The 9,687-nt window shown below is 39.2% G+C and overlaps 1 pseudogene; it reads right to left on the bottom strand.

Annotated features, from left to right (window-relative positions):
• Positions 1–289: 289 nt before the first annotated feature.
• LOC110561089 (60 kDa heat shock protein, mitochondrial-like) lies at positions 290–9,134 on the bottom strand (annotated as a pseudogene).
• Between the last annotated feature and the right edge of the window lie 553 nt (positions 9,135–9,687).

The raw sequence follows: 9,687 nt of genomic DNA, 5'->3' as shown, positions 1-9,687 counted from the left end.
TAGCATCATAAACAACAATGAGAAATGTAGAATTTCCTCAGCAATCAAGATCTTTCAACACATGCATTCCTTTCAAAGGGCAGCGCAGTAACTTTCAGTACTCCTTGAATATTTTGTGTGCCAGCTTTCCGATCCTCATAAAGAGGAACTAACAATTTCAAGGCTGAGATGCACAGAAAAAGAAGGAAATCGCTGCTCTTGTAGTGTTGGGGGCATCTCCAACTCTTCTTACTGGCTTCATCATCACTGGTTCCTCCAGCCTTCAGCACAGCCACCTGCTTCTGATGGTTTATCCAACCACTGATTCAGCTTTTTCCTTTTCATATTCACTGATGGTGGTGTCTAACTGCTCAGTGATCTCTTGAATATGTTTTCCAATTTGAGTTTTGTCACATTTTTTTCCTTTAGAGTCAATGGCCTCTCCAACCTTTCCCAAGTCATGAGCCTGAACATCTTCAAGATTTAGATTCAAGGTTCCTAGTCCAAATACCCTACCACTGGTGGCAACAACAATATCTTCAAGCAGAATCTCTCTATTGCCCACACTCTGAGCTTTGACTGCTACGACCTGAAGACCACCTTCAGTGTGTTGAAAACCATTGTACTTAGAGCTTCTCCATCAGTTTCTTCAGCAAGTACAGCCAAGGGCTTCTAATGAGCACTGGCAATTTTAAAAGCAGGGGCAACGCTTTTGAATTTTTTTCACTCAAAAGAATATAGGCATCTAAGAATTCATAATTTTGACCTTTGGATGTGTGAATAAAATATAAGGAGATATATCTACTATCAAACTTCATGTCTTCAATAATTTCTAATTTATCACTCTGTTATTTCATCCTTCCTATGATGAGGATCTTTTTTCCAGCCTTTTCCACTGCATCAGAAATGATGTTGCCAATGTCTTTTTTTTTCCATGGGCAGAAACTGTAGCAACCTGAGCAGTCTCTTCAGGGGTTGTCACAAGTTTTGACTGCTTTCTAAATCCTGCAGTTTCATTACCAGAAGCCACCATCACACCTCTCTTGATTTCCTCTGGATTAGCATGGCATCATTGTGTCTCTGTATTTTTGTTATTGACAATATTTTGAACAAGTGTAGCTCCAATATTTTAAAAGTTGGCCTTTAACTCAATTAATTTTGCAACTGTCACCCCATCCTCTCTTGCCTTGGGGCTCCCTCATCTCTTGTTCAGTAATCACTGTTCTTCTCTTTGACCTCTCTTAACAGCCATGATATCAGCTAACAATCCTACATCTTGAAGGCATCTGAACCAAATTTTACATTATTTAGAATGAGCCAAAATTCAGATGAGATCAGGATGCCGACTCATCTGGTGAAGGACTGTGGGGAGGGAAAACATCGCTTCTGTTAGTCAGTGGGAGCACAAGCATGGAGGCAGGTGATCAGCAGCAAGTAAGTAGGATCATTTTAGATGATGAGATTTTAAAACCTTACTTAGACCATATCGCCATGCTCCCATGGTATCCTCGACTCCATCCTTTCCTCAAGTTAAGTCACTCCTTTCACAATTCAAAAGAAGACCAGTGTATTCAGAAGTTTTAAAAACCTGGGAACTTATCTATATATCAAGCTCTACATGTTTCTTGTTATTAAAAAACTGGCCTTGAACACATGATAATTCAGCCTCAGTGTACCAAGTACTAGGATTACAGGCATGTGACATTATAGGTTGCTTTTCAGATCTCTATATTTTAAGACACTTAATCTCTCTTGATTAAGTGGTAATTTTTTTTCACATAAAAACTTTTCTCCTTCCCAATGAATATATCCCTCTACATTTTTTACCATGATTTTTTTAAATGTTTGCATACACTCATGCCAACCCTAGTGGGCTGAGGAAGCACCAGCAAACTTTGTATTCTCTGTATAACTTTCCCAGCTACTTTGTTTTAGATCCCGCAATTGAATTACTTTTCATAACTTTATATTAAATTCAATACAGCATGCATACAGTCACTGAGTATACATGTTTGAGACAGAACATTGTTCTGTAGTATTCGGGGCTCACACATACACCTTAAGGCATTAGTTACTTTCTCATTGCTACAATAAAATATCTGACAAAAGCAACTTGAGAAAGGAAGGGAGGGAAGTAGGGTTTGGTTCTTTTCTTTTTTATTTAAAAAAAATTTATATTAATTACAGTTTAGTCACTTTGTATGACATCTGTAGCCCCTCCCTCATTTCCTCCCAATACCACCCTCCCTCCCTCATCTCCTCCCATGCCCTTCTCCAAATCCACTGATAGAGGAAGTCCTCCTCCCCTTCCATCTGACCCTAGCCTATCAGGTCTCATCAGGAGTGGCTGCATTGTCCTCCTCTGTAGCCTGGTAAGGCTGCTCCCCCATCAGGGGAGGTGAGTTCATGTCAGAGACAGTCCCTGTTCCCCTTACTAGGGAAGCAACTCACTGAGTTGCCATGGACTACATCTGTTCAGGGATTCTAGGTTATCTCCATGCATGGTCCTTGGTTAGAGTATAAGTCTAAGAAAAGACCCCTGTACCCAGATTTTTTGGTTTTGTTGCCTTCTTGTGGAGCTCCTGTTTCCTCCATGTCTTTTTATCTTCCTCTTCTTTCATAAGATTCCCTGCCCAAAGTTTAGCTATGAGCCTCAGCATCTGCTTTGATACCCTGCTGGGTAGAGTCTTTCAGAGGCCCTCTGTGGTAGGCTCCTATCCTGTTTTCTCCCTCTTCTGATGTCCATCCCATTTGCCTTTCTGAGTAAGGATTAATCATCTTACCCAGGGTCCTCCTTCTTGCTTATCTTCTTTAAGTGTACAGCTTTTAGTATGTTTATCCTATATTATATGTCTAATATCCACTTATAAGTGAGTATATACCATGTGTGTCTCTCTGTTTCTTGGGTGATCTCTCTGCTTCATTCAGGATGATCTTTTCTAGGTCCCACCGTTTGCCTGCAAATTTCATGATTTCCTTGTTTTTAATTGCTGAATGCTATTCCATTGTGTAAATGTACCACAATTTCTGTATCCATTCCTCCACTGAGGGACAGCTGGGTTGTTTCCAGTTTCTGGCTATTATGAATAAAGCTGCTATGAACACAGTTTGGTTCTTAGTTTGAGGCTGGCGTTCATAGTGGCTGGAAAGGCACAACAGCAGAAAGAAAAAGCAACTCCTCAGGGGAAATTGATGCTAATGTCAGTTGCTGAAACAGTGCCACTCTCACACCTCCTGTAGGTTTTTCCCAGCTCAACTAATTGAGACTAGAACCTTTCTAACATACATGTCCAAAGCTTGCTTCCTGAATGACCCTGGATCCCCTTTAGTGGACAACAGTAACCTTCACACTTACAAATGTCATACCACAGAGTCTAGAGTCAAGAGTCTAGAAAAATGAAAACATTTCCTCAAGCTGACATGCTTAGAACATCCTAGACTGGCCAAGACAAGCTAACTTGCCTTCTGCTAATAAATATGTTTGGCCAACTGGAAAGAGCGCATACTAAGTATTCCTGGCCTAAAAAGAAAGGAGATAGATTATTTCCTTCTTTATAAAACACTCATTCTTCTGTCCTCATATTTCCCATCTCCCTCTTTGCAACTATAACATACACCAACATTAGACCACAACACTAATTACTTCTACTTCTCTGAGAATGGTTCCTATACATGGTTAGAAGAATTTTATGAAATAAATTCTGTCAAACTCTTGGCCCTCTTCTTTGGCCATGGATATTAATTCCAGTCCTGGGCAACTAAACCATGTTTAGTTAATCAGACTCTCATCCCACAATTCCTCTTATGCAGTGAAGAGCGTCTCAGTACAACACCAATATGAAGAAGCTCAGTAGCTATTTCCAGTGCACTAAAGCTGTTCCCTAAAAATCCATATAATGCATCCTAACATCCTATCTGACAATATTGTAAGACTTTAAGAGATAATTAGATAATGAAAGTGGATTGCTCAAACATGGGATTATTACTTTTAAAAACTGGATACCAGAAGTTACTTAGCTCTCTTTCATTCAAGAGGATACATAAGAAGATAGTGAGCAAGACAGAGAAGGATCCTTAGGCAGAAGAGATAGTTAAACAGGTAAGAGTGCTTACTGCTCTTACAAATGACCCAAGTTCAGTTCTAGGAATCTGATACCAGGCAATTATCAACTGCCTGTAACTCTTGCTCCAAGGGATTCAGTGCCTATGGCCTCTGTGGGTAGGTACCTTCACTAATATGCACAAATGTACCCCTTCCTTCTCCTCTCTCTCTCTCTCTCTCTCTCTCTCTCTCTCTCTCTATATATATATATATATATATATATATATATATATATATATATGTATGTATATACTTAAAATAAGTATTTTAAATGAGAAAAATACCCTTTTTTTAGAAGTATAGCATGCTGATACTGTGATTTCAGACTTCTAACATGTAGAAATGTACAGAAACAAATTTCTGTAATACAGAAGACAGTGTTGCATGAAAATTTTCCTGAGCTACATGAAAAAAAAATGCCTTCTATTGCGGTAAAGTGTCAATAACAGACCAAGGAAGGTTGCATCAGATTCTGGATAACCACAAAGCAGAAGCATGACCCAAAAGTCCATGGAAGCATGGATGAAGACTTCCCAAAGAGCTGCGTAGGCAGAGCTCCTCCTTCCATTAACCTTCTACAGCTTATAGACTCTAGTGCCTCTGGAAGCCATTTGCATGGGAGACTCCCAGTTGACAAATACAGAGGGGAGTAGCTAGAATGTCTAGGAAGGGTCCACCTATCCTCCGCACTCTCCTGTAACTAACTGAATGTCACACGCTTTGGGGAGAGGACACCTGAATCTCCCTGGAGTGGGGGTGGGTGGGAATGGGAACAGGTATGCAAAGGGGGTAAATAATGGAAGGAGAGAGTACAGGGAGAGCTAGCTGGAATTTGTGTGTGTGTGTGGGGGGGAGCACTTAGAGGACAGTGTTGAAAGCTAGCACAGTGGACATTTCCTCGACTCATTGAGGGTGACCCTACTGAGGAGTCTTAGGTAAAGAGGATATGGAATCTGAACTACCCATCTTTGGTAGCCAGACAAGGCTTCCAGTGGTGGTCAGGGTTGCATTGGGTTGAGTTGTTGGCCAAGAAGATTTCATGGAGATCCCCAAACAACCCAGATTGATGCTAATAAGTAATGGTTTAGTTTAGGGTGCTACAATAAAGAATCATAGCTCTTGGAAGTTGTCCCCGTGAAAGCCTACAACGGGGCCGTACTGCCTAAGAGAAGCAGAGAACATCCCCAGAGCTCACTGAATGTAGGGAGGTTGATCTGGTGCCTTGAATGAGCTTCCATCACTGCATTCTAGTCTCTTTGGTGTGGACAGGTATTCTGTTGTCTACTGAAAGAGAAACCCAGACAGCAACCCATCCACAAAAGCTTTGATCCTACAATCTGTCCTGCCAGCAGGATTTCTAAGCCAACTATGCTGCAGAACTTATGTGAGTGGCCAAACAATGTCTGGTTTAACTTGAGGCCTATGCCTTGAGAGAAAGTCCATGCCATGTAATGCCTGAATGGCCAAGAACCAGAGACTGGATATACCAGAAACCTAGGGTAGGAACTGGCCTAAAACAAACAAACAAATAAACAAACAAACAAAAAACCAATCAATGAAAATGATTTTTAATAATAATCTGCTACACCCACATCACTGCCTTGTCCAGTTGTCATCAGAGAGTTATCTTCCAGCAGCAGATGAGAGCCAGAGGAGATACTCACAGTCAGACGTTATGCAGAGAGAGTCTAAATTTTGGAGGTCTCCATTGGGTCCCTTATCTTGTGATTAGGGTACCCCACAGAAGAGGAGGGGGTGTAGATTTTGGAGTCAGAGGGGGATAAAGAATACCAGAAGAACATATTTCACTGAATCATCTAAGCAGGGCTCATATGGGGCAACAAAGACGGAAGCAGCAAGCAGAGGACCTTCATAGCTCTGCACCAGGTCCTCTTTTTCTCCTTTTGGGTTGCTTTGTCCAGCGTCAATATGAGGGCTTTTGCCTTGTCTTATTGCAGCTTGTTTTGTCCTGTTTGGTTGATGTCTTTTGGAGGCCTGTTCCTCTTTGAAGGAAAATAGAAATGGAGTGGATCTAGGGGAGAGGGAAGGGAGGGTTAGCCTTGAGGAGTGCAGGGAGAGAAAACTGTGGTGTGGATGTATTGTATGAGAGAAGAATCTATTTTTTAAAAAGTCTCTTGATAGTTATAGCTTCTCTATTGAGAATGATGGTTGTTATGTACAACAGCCACTTGAGCTATGATTCTTTATTGTAGCACCCTAAACTAAACCATTACTCATGACCACATTGTCTGCTACATGGAGAGTATCAAAACATGACTTAGTGCAACATTTTTTTTGAAGGATACAACTGAATAAAATAAACACCGCTAAACTCCTTCAGAAATGCCTGCCTTTTTTTGCATCTATATTTAAACTCCCAAATCAGATACCCACTAGGGGAAAATTCTGTGTAGCCGTGCAGTAATGCTGCTGGCATGCAATCTGTGTCTCGGTGATATCTAGGAAATTAGGTTTCTTTCATATTGTGTACTGAAAATTCCTTAAATGTGAGTTTGGAAAATGCGTGCAGCAGTACTCTCCAGAGCATGTCAGTCACGTCATTTCTCCAGCAGCGCCAGTCAAATGACTTTGCCTTTCCTCGTCTTCAATTACATGTGTCACTTCTTCTCATTAACACAATTAGGACTAGAAAGAAAATATTTTTTTTTAATTCTCTACATAAAATTATAGTGATCTAGCCCATGGTAGACCGTCACAAAATGTTAGCCAGTAAAATAACTAAAGCCAAATGTTACATAACCTATAACATTAAGCTAGTAGAATATCTATTGAACTATAATTAACATACATATTGAACTATAAGTAATATATCTATCAGTCTATAAACAATGTTGGCTAATAGGATTTATGCAGTTAAAAAGTGCTATCAAATCCAAATTAGTCACTTTGCCTAAATAATGTCACTGTTACTAAAAACACATTTAGCCTTTTGAAATCACTTTGAATTTTGACATGAATTGGAACATTTTTAAGTAACAAATATAGTTTTTAAGTGCTTTTGACTTTTGGTTGGTATTGTTCTGAATCTGGAATCAATTAGAAAAATTTTCCTAGCACTAAGAATGAGGAGCAGAACTTGGAAGCACTCTCATTATCAAGTAAAGGGCAATACATTGAAAATATAAAGTGGCCAATTTTACTTTTTCTTAATTTCAGCTCTAACATTGCTTAAATAAGAGACTATGACCTTCTATGACCTCAAACTTTTCTCATGCATTGTGGAAGTTTATCCTACCAAGAAACTAGTTTGCACAGGTACCTATATGATTCAGGCATGTTTATAATCCTTTTTCTCTGGTTGCATGGGTAAAACAGGAAGAAACAAAATAAACATTTTGATTAGGAAGATGATCAAATCTTCCAAGGCAAACTGGATTGAGTCTGAGATGGTCCTTGTTTTCTAAATATACTGACATATGCTACATAAGCCAATACATTTTGTGGCCATCTTTTCCTTGTTATTTCTTTTTCCCTTCCCTTTTCTCTTTCCAAACCCTCCCATCTAACCTTCTCCTCTTCAAATTCATGTCCTCTTTTATCATTGTCATTATAATATATTTATACTTATGTAATAAAAATTATATTAACATAATATTTTATATTTCATAATATTTGTGTGTATATTATGCTATATTGCACACAAACACACATATACATATATATTTCTAAACATAACTTGCTCAGTTTGTACAATGTTACTAGTCTGTACATTTTCAGGGCTGACCATTTGATATTGGATAACCAATTGGTGTGTCTTCCTGGAGAAGTCTATTATCCTGCTCTCAGCATTATTTAGTTGTGTGTAGTTCTTTGTGTAGGATTGAATACTAATGTGTTTTCCTGGCACACATTAGCATATGTATTGTTGTTGTCCTTAACTCATGTTTGCCCAGGTGATACTTTATGGATATAGTATCACCTTCTGACATTACTAAGAGATACAATTTTAAGAAAACTCTCTGATCCTTTGGTTCTTGCTATCTTTCTGCTGTTTCTTTTGCAATGTTCCCAAAGCTTTAGGTGTGGCACTGGGACTGGGATCAATACCTCTGCAACAACTCTCCTATTGGATTTAAGACCCACTCAACAAGAGGAAAATTATGCCTGGTACTGAAATCTAGCCGTCTCCTCAGGTTAGTGAAATCATTGATTATGGAGAATAACCTGCAACCATCACTTTACTCAACCAGCATAATCTCTAACTACTTTCTAAATATTTGCTTTTTTTAACCACAGATAATTATAGTCCTCACTCTTATCAATGACACCTGGCAACCGAACAGAAAGAGACCACTAAAGAAAACAACATCCAATCAAAATGCAGAGTTGTGGCTCACGGTTCCCTGGCATTTTGATTCATGAATCAGAAGTGACTTGCTTTTGATTGGAGGCATGAGCTATTATTATATTACCAATTGAATCTGCTTTGGACCAGTAAGCAGATTTAAAATGATACGAATCTGCAGAGGGAAGCATGAAACCCATGTAATGACAGGAGCCTAGATTAAATGAAGAAAGATTTGGAGGCTGGAAGGATAGCTCAGCAGGGAAAAGTGCTGGCTGCCCAAGCCTGACTGCCTGAGTTTGATACCAAGATCTCACAGAAGAAGGAGAGAACCAGCTCTGAAAGGCCATGTTCTGACCTTCATTGAGCCATGTGGCAAAGTGCACACCTATGCTGCTGAAAAGAGATTTGAATGGCCTTTGGATGCTTGCTGTCTTTGCAGAGAAAAGTCCACAAACACACTTTCTAGAAAACAAACTCTGTAATGTTTTCCTCTTGATCCTGTAACAACTGCATCCAGCATACATTTGTTACAGTTATCAATGAATTTTGTCTGGATATTTCTTTCTCCACTTCTTCAGATAGTATGCTTCTTTGTTGGGTGTCCTCTGCTTTATGTGTTTGTGATGTCCCTCAGGCTACCAGCCACATAGGGAGGATAAAAGATTCAGCTCACATCAAATACTGTAAATCATCTCCACCACAGTAAGCTGTTTCGAAGCGGTCACTTGACTTAAGCCAGACCATCTGGAATCCTTCCTTGGAATATTTTTTCTGTTAATAGGTTACAGGTAATATGAAGGAGTCTTCTCTCCTTCCATGACATGTTTGAAGTGGGAATTACTTTAACTTGAAGTGATTAGTTATTTATATAATTCAATTCAATACCATCATAACTTAGCAATTAGCATAATAATATTTGTCCCTCTGCATGGTCAAAATATATTCATGCCAACAATGTCATACATTTTTAATTTAATATGTTTATTGATTATTTGGGAATTTCACATAATGCACCCCATCTCCATTACTTCCATTCAAAAAAAATTAAAAAAAAAAAAAACACAAAATATACAAGTTTGTGAAACTCTGCTTTTAAGGTTGAAGTATGGCATTTTCCCGATAGTCTCTGAGCTCAGTCCATGACAACAGATTCCCTTTTTCAGTGGGGTTCTCTCTTTGCCTGATCTCAGTACTCAAGATCTTGTCAAGAGTGTCATGTAGCTCTCACAGAAAGATCACAGGCCTGAACTTTTTCTGATAAGCAAACACCTGGGGATACCGCATGATACCCACCCTA

Source organism: Meriones unguiculatus, chromosome 3 (genome assembly GCF_030254825.1).
Source record: "Meriones unguiculatus strain TT.TT164.6M chromosome 3, Bangor_MerUng_6.1, whole genome shotgun sequence".
Classification (NCBI taxonomy): domain Eukaryota; kingdom Metazoa; phylum Chordata; class Mammalia; order Rodentia; family Muridae; genus Meriones; species Meriones unguiculatus.
This window is presented reverse-complemented; position numbering and strand designations above follow the sequence as displayed.